At 31.7% G+C, this 23,664-nt stretch overlaps 2 long non-coding RNA genes across 2 annotated transcripts; both read left to right on the top strand.

Annotated features, from left to right (window-relative positions):
* The first annotated feature begins 2,638 nt into the window (after nt 1-2,638).
* On the top strand, nt 2,639-5,158 carry LOC126682760 (uncharacterized). Its single transcript, XR_007641507.2, has 3 exons — nt 2,639-2,748; nt 3,727-3,823; nt 4,934-5,158. It is a non-coding gene; the product is annotated as an uncharacterized LOC126682760 (long non-coding RNA).
* A 4,524-nt stretch (nt 5,159-9,682) lies between these two features.
* On the top strand, nt 9,683-12,265 carry LOC126682761 (uncharacterized). Its single transcript, XR_007641509.2, has 3 exons — nt 9,683-9,807; nt 10,762-10,858; nt 11,969-12,265. It is a non-coding gene; the product is annotated as an uncharacterized LOC126682761 (long non-coding RNA).
* The last annotated feature ends 11,399 nt before the right edge of the window (nt 12,266-23,664 follow it).

Raw genomic sequence — 23,664 nt, 5'->3', positions numbered from 1 at the left:
GTTTGGCTTCAATTTCTAAAAAGGGGAAACTTTTGGATTTGTTTTGTAACATTTGTAAACGTGTGTCTTAAATTGGTAAAAAATAGAAACGCTTGGATTTGTTTCGTAACGTTTGTAAATGTTTGGACTTTCTATCTATTTAATCCAAACGTTTAGAAACGTTTCGAAACCAATCTTAACGTTTCACCTTTTTAGCAATTGAAGCCAAACGTTTAAAACGTTACGAAACAAAACAAAACGTTTAAAACGTTACGAAACAAATCCAAATGTTTCACAGTTTTAGCGATTCAAGTCAAACGTTTACAAACGTTAAGGAACAAAACAAAACATTTGTAAACGTATTAAACGTTAGACTTAAATCTCTAAAAAGGTGAAACACTTCGTTTTATTTCGTGACGTTTGTAAACGTTAGGCTTAAATCGCTAAAAAGGTGAAACGTTTGGATTTGTTTTGTAATGTTTGTAAACGTTTGGGTTTTGTTACGTAATGTTTGGCTTAAAAATTAGAAACGTTATGATTTGTTTTAGCAATTTAAGCCAAACGTTTACAAACATTACGAAACAAAATCAAACAATTTTAGCAATTTAAGCCAAACGTTTAAAAACGTTACGGAACCAAAGCAAACGTTTCCCATTATTAGCGATTAATGCCAAACGTTTACAAACGTTACGAATCAAAACCAAACGTTAGGAAACAAATCCAAACGTTTAACCTTTATAACAATTTCAGCCAAAGGTTTACAAACGTTACGAAACAAATCAAAATGTTCCACCTTTTTTGCTATTTAAGCCAAATTTTTACAAAGGTTATGAAACAAAACCAAATGTTTCACCTTTTTAGCGATTTAAGCCAAACGTTCACAAACATTACGGAACAAAACCAAACGCTTCACATTTTTAGCGATTTAAGCCAAACGTTTACAAACGTTACGAAACAAAACCAAATGTTTCCCCTTTTTAGCGATTTAAGCCAAACGTTTACTAACGTTAGAAAACAAATCCAAACGTTTCAACTTTTTTGTGATTTAAGTCAAACGTTTATAAACGTTATGAAACAAAACCAAACATTTCCCCTTTTTAGAGATTTAAGTCAAACATTTACAAAAGTTACGAAACAAATCCAAACGTTTCACCTTTTTAGCGATTTATGCCAAACGTTTACAAATGTTACGAAACAAATCCAAATGTGTCTCCTTTTTAGCAATTTAAGCCAAACGTTTCAAACGTTTCGAAACAAATCCAAACATTTAACCTTTTTAGCAATTTAAGCCAAACATTTACAAAGGTTAAGAAACAAAACCAAACGTTTCCTCTTTTTAGCTATTTAAGCCAAACGTTTACAAACGTTACGAAACAAATCCAAATGTTTCAGCTTTTTAGCGATTTAAGCCAAACGTTTACAAACGTCACGAAACAAATCCAAACGTTTCCACTTTTTTATCGATTTAAGCCAAACGTTTACAAAGGTTTTGAAACAAAACCAAACGTTGCACCTTTTTAGCCATTTAAGACAAATGTTTATAAACGTTTTCCCATTTTAGCGATTTAAGCCAAACATTTAAAACGTTACGAAACAAATCCAAACATTTCAAATTTTTAGCGATTTAAGCCAAAAGTTTGCAAACGTTACGAAATGAAAACAAACGTTTCCCATTTTTAGCGATTTAAACCGAACGTTTACAAATGCTACGTAACAAAACCAAACGTTTCACCTCTTAAGCGATCTAAGCCAAACGTTTACGAACATTAAGAAACAAAACCAAACATTTAAAACGTTACGAAACAAGTCCAAACGTTTCATATTTTTAGTAATTTAAGCCAAACTGTAATACCCCGTATTTTTGGGATAAGTATTTATTGAATTAATTGCATTATTTTAGCCAATTGGAGCTAAAATAAGTTATTTTTTGTAAATAAGGAGGAAAGAAGCGTTTTGACGAGGAATGAATTTTAATAAAGTTGGACTATATTATTAGATTAAATTAATTAGAATTAAATTTTATCTCGTATTTGGATATCGAGATAAGCATGTCGGGATTTAATGGGAAAATTGGAGAAAATTTCCATTAAATAAAATAAATGATTTTAAAATGGATATTTTAATAATATCCATAAATTTTATTATTTGGATTATTTTAAGAGAATCCATAAATATTTGGAAGATTATTTTTAAATACGAGTTTAAGCGCGATATGTAAATTATACTGTTAAATAATAAAATTTTAGGAAAAGACAATAATTAATATTTTGGACTAGTAAATGGACTCCGTATAATTTATTGTCGTTTAAAAAATTGGATTTAAGCTCGGCATAAAAACGACTTGGTTAATTGTAGAGATCAATTAATTATTTTGGATAAAAGAGAAGTTAAAAAGGAAAAGAGTAAAATTAAAAGAAGTGAGGGATCAAAGGAATAATTAGCTATGTTACATATTAGTAATAAAAACAAACATGAGGAGGATTGTTAATTTAAAAAGAAAAGGAGAAGGATTTAATTATAGACTAAGCCATCATAAGAAGACAAAATAAAGAAGGGATGAACAAGTTAAATGGTTTAAGTGAGGGATCAAAGAAGCAATTTGTCCAAATGAAATATAAGAAATATGATACGCATGAATAAGAAGCAGGAGCAAGTTTTGATGAAACTTTCGGCAAAATGGGATTTCTTCGTCCGACAACCGTTTTTGATGATTCTTTCGCCGATTTTTTAAAAATTCGATCCTCTATCATTCTAAGACTTCAATTCAAGGTAAGATTTATAATTAATAAGATTCTATGGGCTGTTTTGGTTGCTGAAATTCATGGGTTAAAGGTTATGGTTTTTGGATTTTAAAAATAAATTCAATTGAAGGTCTATCATCAATCTCTAAGTGTTTTGTATGAATTTATAGGAGGATTTCTACATGAATTAAAGGATTGTATGAATTAGGGCTTGAATTATTGGTTGATTAGTGTGGTTAAATGTTTAATGAAGCAACTTTCCTTTAAGAAATTTCATGTATTAAAGCTGGAAATTTTAGATTTGTTGAGTTGTTTTGAGTTGAGAGAGGATGAAGTTTGGGGGTTAACGGAGCACGACGGCCGGGGAAGGACCGATCAGGCCCGAAGGCCTGATCAGTCTACTCAACTGAGCAGACGGTCTGCTCAAACAGAACAGACCTGGTCTGCTCAATAAAGAGCAGATCTGCTGGTCTGCTTTGACGGGCAGACCAGCCGGTCACCCCGAGTCCCCGCGGCCGATACGCTTTGATGTTGGAAATATTTTTGGAAGTTTAAATAAATTAAATAAAATGCAAAATTAAAGCTGAAAATGGGTTTAGAAAGTTTAACAAATGAATTTTTGAGATAGAAGTTTAAATATATTAAGGCATGATTAAATTCAAGCTTAAGTTGCTTGAACATAAACTTTAAAGTGTGTTTGAGTTGGATTAAAATTGTTTATGGGTTGAACGAATGATTTGAAAATGATATAAGATTATTTGAAGTATAATTTAAGGTTAAGTTTGAAATTTAGTTTAAGTGTTGAAATTTCGGAGTTAAAATAGTTGCTTTAAGGGATTTGTTAAATGGAAATTCGAATTGGTTAAATAAGTTGTTAAGAAGGCAAAAATAAAAGAAATGGACTTAGAACTAATTCAAGCTTGAACGCTTGAATTTAAACGCAAAATTTTAAAAGAAAAGTAGTTTATGAATTTTGATGTTAATTTAGTATTTGTTTATTTTATAGATCTTACATGCTATTGGAATGGAGAAGTGGAGGATTTGGAGGGTTAAGCAACGGGATATTTTATATTTGCTTTTAAAAATTTGATTAGGCGATCGAGGTGAGTTCGCGATTTGCTTTCGAGTATTATTATTTTTTTATAAATTGATACATGTATTTGATTGAAAATTTTAGTTTTAAACTTTTATTTATAGAACTGAGATTAATATTACTAGAGCATCATTAAAGTATTTTAAATAATAAGTTTAGGACTTTTATTAGTACTTTATTTTATGCTATGAATGATTAAAATATATAAAGGTCGCATAAATTGAATTTGAAATATATGGAAACTGTTTGATGTTAGACTTTGATTTTATTAAGGATGATGTGATTTATAGCTAGCGATGGTTAGATCGTGAGATCGCCATTGAAATAGCATCGGTTATTTTAAAGGAGCATGTATTAGTTAGTTAATACTCTTTATTCTCTTAATGCCTTTAAGGATGTATTTCGGTAAAGAGAATTTGAGAATTTAATTATAGTACTTGTTATTTTAATAGCTTCGCTATATGTATGTTTATTATACGAGCTTATACATTGTTTGTCCTGTGGAATTATTATTTAAACCCAATAAGTGATCCGGGGGAAACGAGCTACCTATTGGGCGTCAATAGGGTGTGTGATCACCAGTACTGATACGAGTCTAGGCGTCTATGGTCAATGATTTGAAATGATAAATTATGATTATCGATCGATTTATGGAATAAGGAGGATAAAAAGAAATGTGATAGACACAACGTAACTCGGTCGAACTATCTCGGGACCTGTGTCTAGTGGGTAACTCGGTCGAACTATCTCGGGACCCATAACTTGGGATTATGTAGTGGCATGATGTAACTCGGTTGAACTATCTCGGGACTATGCCACGTGGTAGCGGGTAACTCGGTCGAACTATCTCGGGACCCGGCCACTCGGACGATATGATTCGAAAAACAGTGATCGTCGATTATGTCAAATAAGTCCGTAGCTCTTGGGTTAAGGGTTTCGAACGGATCCGATATTGGAAACTATTAATTATATTTTATGTTTATTATGGAATTATGTTTAATTGTAAGTTATTGATTGATCATAAAGCAAAGTATATTTTATAGTTAATGCGACCTTATTTTTAAGTATAATACCGTTAGTAAATTGTGAACTCACTCAGCGTTGTCTGACCCCCCAACAGTGTTTTCTTTCAGGATTAACATATGACGATGTGGTCGAGCTTCCATTCGTTGTTTCGGAAGTCTCAGTTATGGGAGGTCTTATTCTTCTTAGAGCTGCAGTAGTCATGATAGTAGACCTATCTAGTAGCAGACGATTTATGTTTATATTATGCCCTACTAAAATGATGTATTTTGGGAAAATGAATTATCCATGGATTTAATATATGGTTAATTGGTATTTTATACAGAGTGGTTTGTGTGTTTTCACAGGTATGGTTTATTAAGTTTACAGGCGTTATATTGCCGATTTTTTGAAAATGGTTTTATTAAGTATTATAACGATTTTGAAAAGCGAAAATTTTTTAGGTAAATTTAGGCTTGCTACGGGTTTCAGAACCAAAATTCTCATTCCCTAGCGCCGGTCGCGGCCCTCGATTTTGCGTCGTGACAAATGTGGTATCAGAGCAGTTGGTCCAGGATACCACTGCATTGTGTAGGTTTACCTAGGAAACTACTGCAGCATATAGGATTCGAGTCATGTCTTTTGCACGTTGTCTTATATTTTATATAGTTTCAACCTTCCTATTTAGGATATAAGCCACGATTGTTGTGAGATATTGCGTGCGAATTAAATAATTAGTATTTATGCGATTCGGTGACTAGGCTTATGTATGAAGTAGAATATGGTACGGGGATGCTATGATAAGCATACAATATAAGCGTTAAGGGATGTTTGATAGGAAGGCATGGATTTAAAGAGGTAGAAGGACTTACAAAGTTACAGAGTTAAGGTCTGGAGAACATACGAAGTTAAAGGTTTATGATTTAAAGGTAATTGTTTAAAACGGTTTTAACAGCATAATTGTGCCTAGACCCGAGATAGAAATGCATTATTGCCACGACATGAATAGAACTGCATCACTACATACACATTAAATGGAAAGAATAATAAATGAATTCATACATTAGTAGGACATGCATCATGCTCATTTAGCCCAAACATGAGGTAAGTTGTGGCAACTCTTTGGGGATGAGAGACGTAATCTCCCTAGAGCACAATTATGCTAATCTTTGAAGGATTAGAATGTGATTTTTATAAAGGGTCATTTTGTTTGAATTGCAAAGATAGTTGAACTATTTTTTTTAAGAGATTTGTTTTAAAACGTAAGTATACCTAGACCGGTACTCTGTAATGAAGGTAAAATTCTCGGGATCAAGCTGTAAGCAACTCTTGAAGGCACAACGAATGTGCATTAGAATACGACATGGAGATTTACGTTTTGACTATACAAGGTTTGCCGTAGTTCAACGAGCTATAGTATGAGATAGTAAGACACATCTATATAGCAAAATATATATACATATATATATATATATATATATATATATATATACGATCAAGCGATAAGGTAGGATATTCCTATCTATAAATGCAGTGCTTAGAAAATCATGCTATAAGATAGCAGAACCTAATAAGCGAATTATAAGACTAAGATAATCGAGATATGGGGATGACCTTTACTAATTAAAGAAGTGAATTTTAAGCGATATCGGATAATCGCAAAGATTAGTAAAACTAAGTATCTTTTAATGGAACCGTTGGATCAGTTTGACGTTGGAGTATGACCTTCCTAAGAAGATCATTTAGAAATGAACTGCGGTGATTGTCAAACGAAGAGTTAGGCAATAGTGTTTATAAAAAGTAGTACTAGAAGATTTATATATATACAAAGGACCAAGTTATAAGAATATATAGTATATTAAGAGTATTAATGGAAACTCTATATAGATATGAATACTGTGAAGTATTTGGTTAATGAGGTTAAGAGACGGGGCATGTGTATTATACAAAGTAAGTTAAGAAGTTAGAATATCGGATAAAGAAACTATGGAAGGCATATATGGAAATGTATGAGAAAGGAATATGAAATGTAAGATCATGAGACTCGAGTCCGAATATCAAATAATGCAAGTTATGGTACGATAGTTATAAAAGATTGTCGGTGACTCATAAAGGAGAACATGAACGCTGCATGTGAAAGGTTAACACATATTTCATATTGCATATGGTACTAAATATATATAGTTTGAGAATTTGTATATTAGGACCAACGAAGGAATCAAAGTATATTAATGTTTAAGTATATAACATATTAAAGACAAAGGTAATTGGATAAGAACTTTGTGATGAGGATAAGAAAAAGAACAACTTGATGCAAGTAAGCAAGGTTGTAAGCAATTGACATGGGAATTAACCATGTACAGGATGAGCGACAATTATGAAAGAATGATTCATAATAGTATTAATGGAGGGAATGAGATACCTAAGGTTAAATATATGTTAAAGATAGTGGAGAGATGATTCTCAAATCAATAAACGACAAGAAACGTAACGTCGGACTCCGAGAAACTTATACACTAAAGGATAAGTGTTGAAACATGATATAAAAAAAAAGACTCATGAGGGAATAATATGAACTACTTATGAATTTTTTGGAAAAGATTGAAGTAAGGAAACTTCACAAGTGCCAAGTCTATATTGTAGGTTATTTAAATCCTATATGTGTTCTTGACCAATGAAACAGGACGGAAAGATGGTATATGAGTTGTAAAACTTTAAGGAAGGGACAAACCATTAAAATGGATGTATAAGGTCGTAATAGAAGAAGAGGCATGGAGAAACGAGTAAGCATTTTAACTGTTGGCGTTAAATTATTAATGAGTTTATAGTATAGGGTTCAGGCGTCCGCAGAATGGATGCAGACATTTGATAAAGATATTTCGATGGATTATTCAATGGCAATGGAAGGTGAAGGTGAACGTAACTACGAACATTTCATATGGACTTTGGTTATATATCAAGTGGGATAATCCTAAACTTATAACTACGTTTGGACTAGTAGTTAATTTCAAATAAGTTTAAAGAATTCAACTAAAGAAACTACATGTCAAATTAAGAAAAGTTTAGATGCCCGGGGTAGGTAGTTTGGACAAGCTTTCCGACACCTAACGCTTGTCAAGGTCAATTTGAATCTAAATGGAAATTGCAGAGAGAGTTGCAGAGAGTGCATTTAAAGAAAGTAATAAACTATTGGACGATTTTAAGCGATTGATTTAATGGTTTAAAGTTACCATTAAATAAACAACATTTTTGGAATACATTGACTTTGATAGAAATCATAATCTTAAAATTTTGACAATTAGAGTACCACGAATTCATTTATGGTTGAAGTATTAGTTCGTTTGTGTTTGGGACGCGATGTTGTATTAAGATTGGTTAAAGTTATGGGAATTTGTTGGATTTAGGATATGAAAATAAAGATCTAAATAAGTGATTAAGATAGCTACTTTGGAGGCAATTTTGAGCGTGTTCGCGAAAACTTTTCACAAAGATTTTTAATAACACGCGAAGAGGATATGTCGGAAAGGATAACGACAAATCCGGATTGATCTCGGAAAACAAGACCTGCCTTAGGCAAGCAGGCAAACATATACTCTTAAGTAAGCCTATGAATTAAAGATTAAGTACATTTTAAAGCTAATTTAGGAAAGCCACTTCTGGATAAATTTCCGATCCCAAAAGGTGTTATTTTGGACTTAAGACCAAAATAAAAGTTGTAGACGGTGTTGCATAAAATAAATTTCAAGTGATAAATTAAAATTTGGACAGATTCTAGACGTTGAGTTTGTGGCCTGAAGTGGGCTAAAAACCTACACTTATAAAGTTAAGAAAAAGCGATTTTTAATTAGTTTGGAAAACTAACGACGTGATACATGGATAACATAAAATAAAATAAGTATAAGTTTTAGAAAATCATAGAATAAATTATTCTTTGAGATTGTACCTTAAGGAAGTGACGGAAGTAATCACAAAAAAAAGCGATATTAAAATAATTTGGACGATAAGTATTATAAGAAAATTCGAGGACGAATTTTTTTTAAGGGGGGGAGAATGTAATACCCCGTATTTTTAGGATAAGTATTTATTGGATTAATTGCATTATTTTAGCCAATTGGAGCTAAAATAAGTTAATTTTTGTAAATAAGGAGGCAAGAAGCGTTTTGACGAGGAATGAATTTTAATAAAATTGGACTATATTATTAGATTAAATTAATTAGAATTAAATTTTATCTCGTATTTGGATATCGAGATAAGCATGTCGGGATTTAATGGGAAAATTGGAGAAAATTTCCATTAAATAAAATAAATGATTTTAAAATGGATATTTTAATAATATCCATAAATTTTATTATTTGGATTATTTTAACAGAATCCATAAATATTTGGAAGATTATTTTTAAATACGAGTTTAAGCGCGATATATAAATTATACGGTTAAATAATAAAATTTTAGGAAAAGACAATAATTAATATTTTGGACTAGTAAAAGGACTCCGTATAATTTATTGTCGTTTAGAAAATTGGATTTAAGCTCGGCATAAAAACGACTTGGTTAATTGTAGAGATCAATTAATTATTTTGGATAAAAGAGAAGTTAAAAAGGAAAAGAGTAAAATTAAAAGAAGTGAGGGATTAAAGGAATAATTAGCTATGTTACTTATTAGTAATAAAAACAAACATGAGGAGGATGGTTAATTTAAAAAGAAAAGGAGAAGGATTTAATTATAGACTAAGCCATCATAAGAAGACAAAATAAAGAAGGGATGAACAAGTTAAATGGTTTAAGTGAGGGATCAAAGAAGCAATTTGTCCAAATGAAATATAAGAAATATGATACGCATGAATAAGAAGCAGGAGCAAAGAAAATTTCATACCAGTTTTGATGAAACTTTCGGCAAAATGGGGTTTCTTCGTCCGACAACCGTTTTTGATGATTCTTTCGCCGATTTTTTAAAAATTCGATCCTCTATCATTCTAAGACTTCAATTCAAGGTAAGATTTCTAATTTATAAGATTCTATGGGCTGTTTTGGTTGCTGAAATTCATGGGTTAAAGGTTATGGTTTTTGGATTTTAAAAATAAATTCAATTGAAGGTCTATCATCAATATCTAAGTGTTTTGTATGAATTTATAGGAGGATTTCTACATGAATTAAAGGATTGTATGAATTAGGGCTTGAATTATTGGTTGATTAGTGTGGTTAAATGTTTAATGAAGCAACTTTCCTTTAAGAAATTTCATGTATTAAAGCTGAAAATTTTAGATTTGTTGAGTTGTTTTGAGTTGAGAGAGGATGAAGCTTGGGGGCTAACGGAGCACGGCAGCCGGGAAAGGACCGATCAGGCCGGAAGGCCTGATCAGTCTGCTCAAACAGAGCAGACCTGGTCTGCTCGATAAAGAGCAGACCTGCTGGTCTGCGACGGGCAGACCAACCGGTCACCCCGAGTCCCCGCGGCCGATACGCTTTGATGTTGGAAATATTTTTGGAAGTTTAAATAAATTAAATAAAATGCAAAAGTAAAGCTGAAAATGGGTTTAGAATGTTTAACAAATTGATTTTTGAGATAGAAGTTAAAATATATTAAGGCATGATTAAATTCAAGCTTAAGTTGCTTGAACAAAAACTTTAAAGTGTGTTTGAGTTGGATTAAAATTGTTTATGGGTTGAACGAATGATTTGAAAATGATATAAGATTATTTGAACTATAATTTAAAGTTAAGTTTGAAATTTAGTTTAAGTGTTGAAATTTCGAAGTTAAAATAGTTGGTTTAAGGGATTTGTTAAATGGAAAGTCGAATTGGTTAAATAAGTTGTTAAGAAGACAAAAGTAAAAGAAATGGACTTAGAGCTAATTCAAGCTTGAACGCTTGAATTTAAACGCAAAATTTTAAAAGAAAAGTAGTTTATGAATTTTGATGTTAATTTAGTATTTGTTTATATTATAGATCTTACATGCTATTGGAATGGAGAAGTGGAGGATTTGGAAGGTTAAGCAACGAGATATTTTATATTTGCTTTTAAAAATTTGATTAAGCGATCGAGGTGAGTTCGCGATTTACTTTCGAGTATTATTATTTTTTTATAAATTGATACATGTATTTGATTGAAGATTTTAGTTTTAAACTTTTATTTATAGAACTGAGATTAATATTACTAGAGCATCATTAAAGTATTTTAAATAATAAGTTTAGGAATTTTATTAGTACTTTATCTTATGGTATGAATGATTAAAATATATAAAGGTCGCATAAATTGAGTTTGAAATATATGGAAAATGTTTAATGTTAGACTTTGATTTTATTAAGGATGATGTGATTGATAGCTAGCGATGGTTAGATCGTGAGATCGCCATTGAAATAGCATCGGTTATTTTAAAGGAGCATGTATTAGTTAGTTAATGCTCTTTATTCTCTTAATGCCTTTAAGGATGTATTTCGGTATAGAGAATTTGAGAATTTAATTATAGTACTTGTTATTTTAATAGCTTCGTTATATGTATGTTTATTATACGAGCTTATACATTGTTTGTCCCGTGGAATTACTATTTAAACCCAATAAGTGATCCTGGGGAAACGAGCTACCTATTGGGCGTCAATAGGCTGTGTGATCACCAGTACTGATACGAGTCTAGGCGTCTATGGTCAATGATTTGAAATGATAAATTATGATTATCGATCGATTTATGGAATAAGGAGGATAAAAAGAAATGTGATAGACACAAGGTAACTCGGACGAACTATCTCGGGACCTGTGTCTAGTGGGTAACTCGGTCGAACTATCTCGGGACCCATAACTTGGGATTAAGTAGTGGCATGATGTAACTCGGTTGAACTATCTCGGGACAATGCCACGTGGTAGCGGGTAACTCGGTCGAACTATCTCGGGACCCGGCCACTCGGATGATATGATTCGAAAAACAGTGATCGTCGATTATGTCAAATAAGTCCGTAGCTCTTGGGTTTAGGGTTTCGAACGGATCCGATATTGGAAACTATTAATTATATTTTATGTTTATTATCGAATTATGTTTAATTGTAAGTTATTGATTGATCATAAAGGAAAGTATATTTTATTGTTAATGCGACCTTATTTTTAAGTATAATACCGTTAGTAAATTGTGAACTCACTCAGCGTTGTCTGACCCCCCAACAGTGTTTTCTTTCAGGATTAACATATGACGATGTGGTCGAGCTTCCATTCGTTGTTTCGGAAGTCTCATTTATGGGAGGTCTTATTCTTCTTAGAGCTGCAGTAGTCATGATAGTAGACCTAGCTTGTAGCAGACGATTTATGTTTATATTATGCCTGCTAAAATGATGTATTTTGGGAAAATGAATTATCCAGGGATTTAATATATGGTTAATTGGTATTTTATACAGAGTGGTTTGTGTGTTTTCACAGGTGTGGTTTATTAAGTTTACAGGCGTTATATTGCCGATTTTTTGAAAATGGTTTTATTAAGTATTATAACGATTTTGAAAAGCGAAATTTTTTTAGGTAAATTTAGGCTTGCTACGGGTTTCGGAACCAAAATTCTCATTCTCTAGCGCCGGTCGCGGCCCTCGATTTTGGGTCGTGACGCAAGCGTTTACAAACGTATGAAATAAAGCCAAACGTTTACAAACGTTACGAAACAAATCCATGCGTTTCATCTTTTTACCGATTTAAGCCAAACGTTTACAAACGTTAGGTAAAAAATCCAAACGTTTCACCTTTTTAGCAATTTAAACCAAACGTTTACAAACGTTACGAAACAAATCCAAGCGTTTTCCCTTTTTAGCAATTTAAGCAAAACGTTTACAAACGTTACGAAACAAACCCAAACGTTTACAAATGTTACCAAACAAAACCAAACGTTTAAACATTACGAAACAAGGTGAAACGTTTGAATTTTTTTCGGAATGTTTGTAAATGTTTGGCTCAAATCGCTAAAAATGTATAAAGTTTGGATTTGTTTCGTAACATTTGTAAATGTTTGGCTTAAATCGCTAAAAAGGTGAAACGTTTGGTTTTGTTTCGTAACGTTTGTAAACATTCGGCTTAAATCGCTAAAAAGATGAAACATTTGGTTTTGTTTCGTAACGTTTGTAAACGTTCGGCTTAAATCTCTATAAAGATGAAACATTTGTTTTTGTTCTGTACCGTTTGTAAACGTTTGGCTTAAATCGCTAAAAAGCTGAAACGTTTGGTTTTGTCTCATAACCTTTGTAATTGTTTGGCTTAAATCGCTAAAAGGTGAAACGTTTGGTTTTGTTTTGTAACGTTTGTACACGTTTGGCTTAAATCACTAAAAAGGTCAACGTTTGGATTTGTTTCTTAACGTTTGTAAACATTTGGCTTAAATTGCTAAAAAGTTGAAACGTCTGGATTTGTTTTGTAATTGTTTCTTAACGTTTGTAAACATTTAGCTTCAATCGCTGAAAAGGTGAAATGTTTGGATTTGTTTCGCAACGTTTGTAAACGTTTGCCTTAAATTGCTAAAAAGGTGAAAACGGTTGGATTTGTTTCGTACCGTTTGTAAACGTTCGGCTTAAATCGCTAAAAACATGAAATGTTTGGTTTTGTTTCGTAACGTTTGAAAACGTTTGGCTTAAATTGCTTAAAAGGTGAAACGCTTGCATTTGTTTCGTAACGTTTGGATTTGTTTCGTAACGTTTGTAAACGTTTGGCTTAAATCGCTAAAAATGTGAAATATTTGGATTTGTTTCCTAAAGTTTTAAACATTTTGTTTTCCTTTGTAACGTTTGTAAACGTTTGGCTTAAATCGATAAAAAGGGGAAACGTTTGGATTTGTTTCGTAACGTTTGTAAACGTTTGACTTATATCTCTAATAAGGTGAAACATTTGGATTTGTTGTGGTAACGTTTGTAAATGTTCGGCTTAAATTGCTAAAAAGGTGAAACGTTTGGTTTTGTTTCGTAACGTTTGTAAACGTTCGTCTTAAATCGCAAAAAATGTGAAACGTTTGTTTTTGTTCTGTAACGTTTGTAAACGTTTAGCATAAATCGCTAACAGGGGAAACGTTTGGTTTTGTTTCATAACCTTTGTAAACGTTTGGCTTAAATCGCTAAAATAGGGAAACGTTTGGCTTTGCTTCGTAACGTTTGTAAACGTTTGGCTTAAATTGCTAAAAAGGGGAAACGTTTGGAATTATTTCATAACGTTTGTTAACATTTGGCTTAAATTGCTATAAAGGTGAAACGTTTGGATTTGTTTTGTAATGTTTGTAAACGTTTGGCTTCAATTGCTAAAAAGGGTAAACGTTAGGATTTCTTTCGTAACGTTTGTAAACGTTTGGCTTAAATCGCTAAAAAGGGGAAACGTTTTGATTTGCTTTGTAACGTTTTGAACGTTTGATTTAAATAGCTAAAATGGGGAAACGTTTGTTTTTATTTCGTAACGTTTGTAAACGTTTGTCTTAAATAGCTAAAAAGGGGAAACGTTTGGATTTGCTTTTTAATGTTTGTAAACGTTATGCTTAAATCGCTAAAAAGGTGAAACGTTTGGTTTTGTTTCATAATGTTTGTAGTTGTTAGCCTTAAATCGCTAAATGTGAAACCTTTGGATTTGTTTCGTAACGTTTGTAAACGTTTGGCTTAAATCGCTAAAATGGCGAAACGGTTGGATTTGTTTCGTAACATTTGTAAACGTTTGGCTTAAATTGCTAAAAAGGTGAAACGTTTGGATTTATTTCATAACGTTTGTTAACGTTTGGCTTAAATTGCTATAAAGGGGAAACATTTGAATTTGATTCGTAGCGTTTGTAAACGTTTGGCTTCAATCGCTAAAAAGGGTAAAAGTTTGGGTTTGTTACGTTACGTTTGTAAACGTTTGGCTTAAATCGCTAAAAAGGGAAAACTTTTGGATTGACTTCGTAACGTTTTAAACGTATGATTTAAATCGCTAAAATGAGGAAATGTTTGGATTTGTTTCGTAACGTTTGTAAACGTTTAGACTAAATTGCTAAAATGGTCAAACGTTTGGATTTGTTTTGTAACGTTTCTACGTTTAGCTTAAATCGCTAATATGGGGAAACGTTTGGATTTGTTTCGTAATGATTTTAAATGTTTGGATTAAATCGCTAAAATGGTTAAACATTTGGATTTGTTTCGTTACGTTTGTAAACGTTTGGCTTAAATAGCTAAAAATGTGAAACGTTTGGATTTGTTTCGTAACGTTTTAGACATTTGGTTTAAATTGCTAAAAAGGAGAAACGTTTGGATTTATTTGGTAACGTTTGTAAACGTTTGTCTTAAATTGCTAAAAAGGGGAAATGTTTGGATTTGTTTCGTAACGTTTGTAAACGTTTGACTTAAATTGTTAAAAAGGTGAAACATTTTGATTTTTTTTGTAACGTTTGTAAACGTTTATCTTAAATCGCTAAAAATGTGAAACGTTTGGATTTGTATCGTAACGTTTTAAACGTTTGGTTTAAATTTCTAAAAAGGGGAAACGTTTGCATTAGTTTCGTAACGTTTTAAACGTTTGGCTTAAATCGCTAAAATGGGGAAACGTTTGGTTTTGTTTTGTGACGTTTGTAAACGTTTGGATTAAATTGCTAAAAAGTTGAAACGTTTGGTTTTGTTTCGTAACGTTTGTACACGTTCGGCTTAAATCGCTAAAAATGTGAAACATTAGTTTTTGTTCGGTAACATTTGTAAACGTTTGTTATAAATCGCTGAAAAGGTAAAACGTTTGTTTTTGTTTCATAAGCTTTGTAAACGTTTGGCTTAAATCGCTAAAAATGTGAAACGTTTGGATTTCTTTTGTAACGTTTGTAATCGATTGGCTAAAATCTCTAAAAAGGTGACACGTTTGGATTTGTTTCGTAACGTTTTAAACGTTTGGCTTAAATCGCTAAAATGGGGAAATGTTTGGTATTGTTTTGTAATGTTTGTAAACATTTGGCTTAAATCGCTAAAAAGGTGAAACGTTTTGATTTGTTTTGTAACGTTTGTAAACGTTTGGCTTAAATCGCTAAAAAGGGGAAACGTCTGGTTTTGTTTCATTACGTTTGTAAACGTTCGGCTTAAACGCTAAAAATGTGAAACGTATGGATTTGTTTCGTAACGTTTGTAATCGTTTGGCTTAAATCGCTAAAAAGGGGAAACGTTTGGATTTATTTCGTAACGTTTGAAAATGTTTGGCTTTAATCGCTAAAAAGGTGAAATGTTTGGATTTTTTTCGTAACGTTTGTAAACGTTTGGTTTAAATTTCTAAAATATGAAACGTTTGGATTTGTTTCGCATCGTTTGTAGACTTTTGACTTAAATAGCTAAAAAGGTGAAACCCTTGGATTTGTTTCGTAACGTTTGTAAAAGTTTTGCTGAAATTGCTAAAAAGGTTAAATGCTTGCATTTGTTTCGTAACGTTTGTAAACATTTGGCTTCAATCGCTTAGAAGGGAAAACGTTTGGATGAGTTTCATAACGTTTGTGAACGCTTGGCTTAAATCCCTAAAAGGGTGAAATGTTTTGATTTGCTTCGTAACGTTTTAAACGTTTGATTTAATTCGCTAAAATTGTCAAACGTTTGGATTTGTTTCGTAACGTTTGTGAATGTTTGGCTTAAATCGCTAAATTAGTCAAACGTTTGGATTTGTTTCGTAATGTTTGTAAATGTTTGGCTTAAATTGCTAAAAATGTGAAACGTTTGGATTTGTTTTGTAACGTTTTAGACGTTTGGTTTAAATTTCTAAAAAGGTGAAACGTTTGAATTTGTTTCGTAATTTTTGTTAACGTTTGGATTAAATTGCTAAAAAAGTGAAATGTTTGGATTTAATGTTTGTAAACGTTTGGCTTAAATTGTTAAGAAGGTGAAACGTTTGGGTTTGTTTCGTATCGTTTGTAAACGTTTATCTTAAATCGCTAAAAATGTGAAACGTCTGAATTTGTATCGTAACGTTTTAAACATTTGGTTCAACTTGTTATAAAGGCGAAACTTTTTGATTTGTTTCGTAACATTTATAAACGTTTGGTTTTGTTTCGTAATGATTGTAAATGCTTGGCTTCAATCGCTATAAAGGTGAAACGTTTGGATTTGTTTTGTAATGTTTGTAAATGTTTGGCTTAAATTGCTTAAAAGGTGAAACGCTTGGATTTATTTCGTAACGTTTGTAAAGTTTTGGCTTAAATCGCTAAAATGGTCAAACGTTTGGATTTGTTTCGTAATGTTTGGCTTAAATGGCTAAAAATATGAAACGTTTGTTTTTGTTCCGTAACGTTTGTAACGTTTGGCTTAAATCGCTAAAAATGTGAAACGTTTGGATTTGTTTCGTAACGTTTTAAATATTTGGTTTTGTTTCGTAACATTTGTAAACGTTTGGCTAAAATTGCGAAAAAGGAGAGACGTTTGGATTTTTTCGTAACGTTTGTAAACATTTGGCTTATATTGCTAAAAAGGTGAAACGTTTGGATTTGTTTCGTAACATTTGTAAAAGTTTGGCTTAAATCGATAAAAATGTGAAACGTTTGCATTTGTTTCGTAATGTTTTAAACGTTTGGTTTAAATAGCTAAAAATGTGAAACATTTGGTGTTATTTCATAACATTTGTAAATGTTTGGATTAAATCGCTAAAAATGTGAAATATTTGGATTTATTTCATTACCTTTGTAAATGTTTGGCTTAAATCGCTAAAATGGGGAAACGTTTGGATTTGTTTCGTGATGTTTGTAAACGTTTGGCTTCAATCGCTAAAAAGGTGAAATGTTTGGATTTGTTTCGTAACATTTGTAAATGTTTCGCTTAAATCGCTAAAAAGGCGAAACGTTTGGATTTGTGTCGCAACATTTGTAAACGTTTGGCTTAAATTACTAAAGTAGTGAGATGTTTGCATTTGTTTCGTAACCTTTGTAAACGTTTGGCTTAAATCGATAAAAAGGTGAAACGCTTGGATTTGTTTCGTAACGTTTGTAAACGTTTGGCTTAAATCGCTAAAAATGTGAAACGTTTAAATATATATCATAACCTTTGCAAATGTTTGGCTTAAATTGCTAAAATGGGGAAACATTTGGATTTTTTTTCGTAAAGTTTGGCTTAAATCACTAAAAAGGTGAAGCGTTTGGATTTGTTTGGTAGCGTTTGAATTGGTTTGGCTTAAATCGCTAAAATGGGAAACATTTGAATTTTGTAGACGTTTGGCTTAAATTGCTAAAAATGTGAAACATTTGCATTTGTTTCGTAACGTTTGAAACATTTTGTTTGAATTGCTAAAAAGTTGAAACGTTAGGATATGTTTCATAACGTTTTTAAGCGTTTGGCTTAAATCGCTGAAAAGGCGAAACGTTTGGTTTTCTTGCATAACCTTTGTAAATGTTTGGCTTAAATCGCTAAAAAGGCAAAACGTTTGGTTTTGTTTCGTAGCGTTTGTAAACGTTTGGCTTCAATCGCTAAAAAAGTGAAACATTTGGATTTCTTTTGTAACGTTTGTAAATGTTTGGCTTAAATTTCTAAAAAGGTGAAACGCTTGTATTTGTTTCGTAACGTTTGTAAACGTTTGACTTAAATCACTAAAATGGTGAAACGTTTAGATTTTTTCCGAAACGTTTAGCTTAAATCGCTAAAAATGTGAAACGTTTGTTTTTGTTTATTAACGTTTGGTTTAAATCGCTAAAAATTTCAAACGTTTGGATTTGTTTCGTAACATTTTAAATGTTTCGTTTTGTTTTATAACGTTTGTAAACTATTGGCTTCAATCCCTAAAGTGGGGAAACGTTTGGATTTGTTTCGTAACGTTTGTTAATGTTTGGCTCAAATCGCTAATTATGTGAAACGTTTGGATTTGTTTCGTAGAGTTTGTAAACGTTTGGCTTAAATCGCTAAAAATGTGAAACGCTTGGATTTGTTTCGTAGCGTTGGTAAACGTTTGGCTTAAATCGCTAAAATGGGGAAACGTTTGGCTCTGTTTCGTAACTTTTGTAAACTTTTGACTTAACTTGCTAAAAAGGTGAAACGTTTTGATTTGTTTCGTAATGTTTGTAAACGTTTGGTTTTATTTCGTAACATTTATAAACGTTTAGCTTAAATCACTAAAAAAGTGATACATTGCACATTTGTTTCGTACCGTTTGTAAACATTTGGCTTTGTTTCTTAACGATTGTAAAATGTTCGGCTTAAATCGCTAATATGGTGAAACGTTTGGATTTGGTTCGCAACTTTTGTAAACGTTGGCTTAAATCGCTAAAATGTCAAACGTTTGAATTTGTTTTGTAATGTTTGTAAACGTTTGGCTTAAGTTGCTAAAAATGTGAGACGTTTGGATTTGTTTCGTTATGTTTTAGACGTTTGGTTTAAATTTCTAAAAAGGTGAAACGTTTGGATTTGTTTTGTAATTTTTGTAAACTTTGGCTTAAATTGCTAAAAAGGTGAAACGTTTGGATTTGTTTCTTAACGTTTGTAAACGTTTGGCTTAAATTGCTAGAAAGGTTGAAAATTTGGATTTGTTTCGTAACATTTGTAAACGTTTATCTTAAATCGTTAAAAATGTGAAACGTCTGGATTTGTATCGTAACGTATTAAATGTTTGGTTTAAATTGCTAAAAAGGTGAAACATTTGGATTTGTTACGTAACGTTTATAAACGTTTGGTTTTGTTTCATAACCTTTGTAAACGTTTGGCTTAAATCGCTAAAAAGGTGAAACGTTTGGTTTTGATCCATAACGTTTGTAAACGTTTGGCTTTAATCGCTAAAAAGGTGAAACGTTTGAATTTTTTTCGTAATGTTTGTAAACGTTTGGCTTAAATTGCTAAAAAGGTGAAACGCTTGGATTTATTTCGTAACGTTTGTAAAGGTTTAAAATTGTTAAACATTTGGGTTTCTTTCGTAACGTTTGTAACGTTTGGCTTAAATAGCTTAACATATGAAACGTTTGTTTTTGTTCCGTAACGTTTGTAACGTTTGGCTTAAATCGCTAAAAATGTCAAACGTTTGAATTTTTTTCGTAACGTTTTAAATATTTAGTTTTGTTTCGTAACATTTGTAGACGTTTGGCTTAAATTGCTAAAAAGGTGAAACGTTTGGATTTTTTTCGTAACGTTTGTAAACATTTGGCTAATATTGCTAAAAATGTGAAACGTTTGGATTTTTTTCGTAAGGTTTGTAAACGTTTAACTTAAATCGCTAAAAATGTGAACGCTTTCATTTGTTTCGTGACGTTTGGTTTAGATTGCTAAAAATGTGAAACGTTTGGATTTATTTCATAACCATTGTAAATGTTTGGCTTAAATCGCTAAAAATGTGAAACGTTTGGATTTATTTCATAACCTTTGTAAATGTTTGGCCTAAATCACTAAAATTGGGAAACGTTTGGAATTGTTTCGTTATGTTTTAGACGTTTGGTTTAAATTTCTAAAAAGGTGAAACGTTTGGATTTGTTTCATAATTTTTGTAAACTTTTGCTTAAATTGCTAAAAAGGTGAAACGTTTCAATTTGTTTCGTAACGTTTGTAAACGTTTGGCTTAAATTGCTAGAAAGGGTTAAAATTTGGATTTATTTCGTAATATTTGTAAACGTTTATCTTAAATCGCTAAAAATGTGAAACGTCTGGATTTGTATCGTAACGTTTTAAATGTTTGGTTTAAATTGCTAAAAAGGTGAAACATTTAGATTTGTTACGTAACGTTTATAAACGTTTGGCTTAAATCTCTGAAAAGGGGAAACTTTTGGTTTTGTTTCATAACCTTTGTAAATGTTTGGCTTAAATCGCTAAAAAGGTGAAACGTTTTATTTGATTCGTAACGTTCGTAAACGTTTGGCTTTAATCGCTAAAAAGGTGAAACGTTTGAATTTTTTTCGTAATGTTTGTAAACGTTTGGCTTAAATTGCTAAAAAGGTGAAACGTTTGGATTTAAATTGTAACGTTTGTAAAGGTTTGGCTTAAATCGCTAAAATTGTCAAACGTTTGGATTTCTTTCGTAACGTTTGTATACGTTTGGCTTAAATAGCTAAAAATATGAAACGTTTGTTTTTGTTCCGTAACATTTGTAATGTTTAGCTTAAATCGCTCAAAATATGAAACGTTTGGATTTGTTTCGTAACGTTTTAAATATTTAGTTTTGTTTAGTAACGTTTGTAAACATTTGGCTAAAATTGCTAAAAAGGTGAAACGTTTGGATTTTTTCGTAAGGTTTGTAAACGTTTGGCTTAAATCGCTAAAAATGTGAACGCTTTCATTTGTTTCGTGACGTTTGGTTTAGATCACTAAAAATTTGAAACGTTTGGATTTATTTCATAACCATTGTAAATGTTTGGCTTAAATCGCTAAAAATGTGAAACGTTTGGATTTATTTCATAACCTTTGTAAATGTTTGGCTTAAATCACTAAAATTGGGAAACGTTTGGATTTGTTTCGTGACGTTTGTAAACGTTTGGCTTCAATCGCTGAAAAGGTTTGGATTTGTTTCGTAATGTTTGTAAACGTTTGGCTTAAATCGCTAAAAAGGTGAAATCCTTGGATTTGTTTCCTAACCTTTGTAAACGTTTGGCTTAAATCGCAAAAAAGGTTAAACGTTTGGATTTGTTTCGCAATGTTTGTAGACGTTTGGCTTAAATTACAAAAAAGGTGACATGTTTGGATTTGTTTCGTAACCTTTGTAAACGTTTGGCTTAAATTGCTAAAAAGGTGAAACGCTTGGATTTGTTTCGTAACGTTTGTAAATGTTTGGCTTAAATAGTTAAAAATGTGAAACGTTTGGATTTATTTCATAACCTTTGTAAATGTTTGGCTTAAATCGCTAAAATGGGGAAACGTTTGTATTTGTTTCGTAACGTTTGGAAACGTATGGCTTAAATCACAGAAAAGGTGAAGCGTTTGGATTTTTTTGGTAGCGTTTGAATTCGTTTGGCTAATGTCGCTAAAATGGGGAAACATTTAGATTTGATTCGTAACGTTTGTAGACGTTTTGCTGAAATTTCTAAAAAGGTGAAATGTTTGGATTTGTTTTGTAACGTTTATAAACGTTTGGCTTAAATCGCTAAAAATTTGAATCGTTTGCATTTGTTTCGTAGCATTTTAAATGTTTGGTTTGAATTGCTAAAAAGTTGAAACGTTAGGATTTGTTTCATAACTTTTGTAAACGTTTGGCTTAAATCGCTAAAAAGGTGAAACGTTTGGTTTGGTTTCATAAATTTTGTAAACGTTTGGCTTAAATCGCTACAAAGGTGAAACGTTTGGTTTTGTTTCATAACGTTTGTAAATGTTTGGCTTCAACCGCTAGAAATGTGAAACGCTTGGATTTGTTTTGTAACATTTGTAAATGTTTTGCTTAAATTGCTAAAAAGGTGAAACGCTTGGATTTGTTCTGCAACGTTTGTAAACGTTTAGCTTAAATCGCTAAATGGTGAAACGTTTTGATTTTACTCGTAACGTTTGTAAACATTTAACTTAAATTGCTAAAAATGTGAAACATTTGTTTTTGTTTTGTAACATTTGTAACGTTTGGCTTAAATCTCTAAAAATGTCAAACGTTTGGATTTGTTTCGTAACGTTTTAAATGTTTGGTTTTGTTTCGTAACGTTTTTAAATGTTTGACTTCAATCGCTAAAATGGGGAAACGTTTGGATTTGTTTCGTAACGTTTGTTAACGTTTGGCTTAAATCGCTAATAATGTGAAATGTTTAGATTTGTTTCGTAGCGTTTGTAAACTTTTAGCTTAAATCGCTAATAATGTGAAACGCTTGGAGTTTTTTCGTAGCATTTGTATACGTTTGGCTTAAATCGCTAAAAATGTGAAACGTTTGGTTTTGTTCGGTAACGTTTGTATACGTTTGGCTAAAATTGCTAAAATGGTTAAACGCTTGAATTCGTTTCGTAACATTTGTATACGTTTGGCTTAAATCTCCAAAAAGGTGAAACGTTTGGTTTTATTTTGTAACGTTTGTAAACGTTTGGCTTAAATTAATAAAAAGGTGGAACGCTTAGATTTGTTTCGTAACGTTTGTAAACGTTTGGCTTTATTTCGTAACGTTTGTAAACATTTGGCGTAAATCATTAAAAATGTAAAAAGTTTGGATTTGTTTCGTAACTTTTTAAACGTTTGGTTTTGTTTCATAACGTTTGTAAACGTTTGGCTTAAATCTCTAAATAGGGGAATGTTTGATTTTGTTTCGTAACGTTTCTAAACGTTCGGCTTAAATCGCTAAAAATGGAAAACGTTTGTTTTTTGTTTCGTAAAGTTTGTAAACGTTTGGCTTAAATTGCTAAATAGGTTAAACGCTTGGGTTTGTTTCGTAACGTTTGTAGACGTTTGGCTTAAATTGCTAAAATGGGGAAACGTTTGGTTTTGTTTCGTAACGTTTGACTTAGATCGCTAAAAAGGTGAAACGTTTGGATTTGTTTCATAACGTTTGTAAACGTTTGGCTTCAATCGCTAATAAGGGGAAACATTTGGATTTGTTTCGTAACGTTTGTAAGCGTTTGCTTTTATTTCGTAACGTTTATAAACGTTTAGTTTAAATCTTTAAAAAGGTGAAACATTTAACATTTGTTTCGTAACGTTTGTAAACATTTGGCTTTGTTTCTTGACGTTTGTAAACGTTCGGCTTAAATCGCTAAAAATGTGAAACGTTTGTTTTTTTTCTTAACGTTTGGCTTAAATCGCTACAAAGGGTAAACATTTGGTTTTATTTAATAACCTTTACAAACGTTTGGTTTAAACCGGTAAAAAGGGGAAACGTTTAGATTTGTTTCGTAACGTTTTTAAACTATTTGCTTAAATAGCTAAAAAGGTGAAACGCTTGGTTTTGTTTCATACCCTTTGTAAACATTTCGCTTAAATCGCTAAAAAGGTGAAACGTTTGGATTTATTTCGTAACGTTTGTAAACGTTTGGCTTATATCAGTAAAAAGGTGA

Source organism: Mercurialis annua, linkage group LG5 (genome assembly GCF_937616625.2).
Source record: "Mercurialis annua linkage group LG5, ddMerAnnu1.2, whole genome shotgun sequence".
NCBI classification, from domain to species: Eukaryota; Viridiplantae; Streptophyta; class Magnoliopsida; order Malpighiales; family Euphorbiaceae; genus Mercurialis; species Mercurialis annua.
The sequence above is the reverse complement of the archived record's forward strand: the minus strand, read 5'-3'. Positions and strand labels throughout refer to the sequence as shown.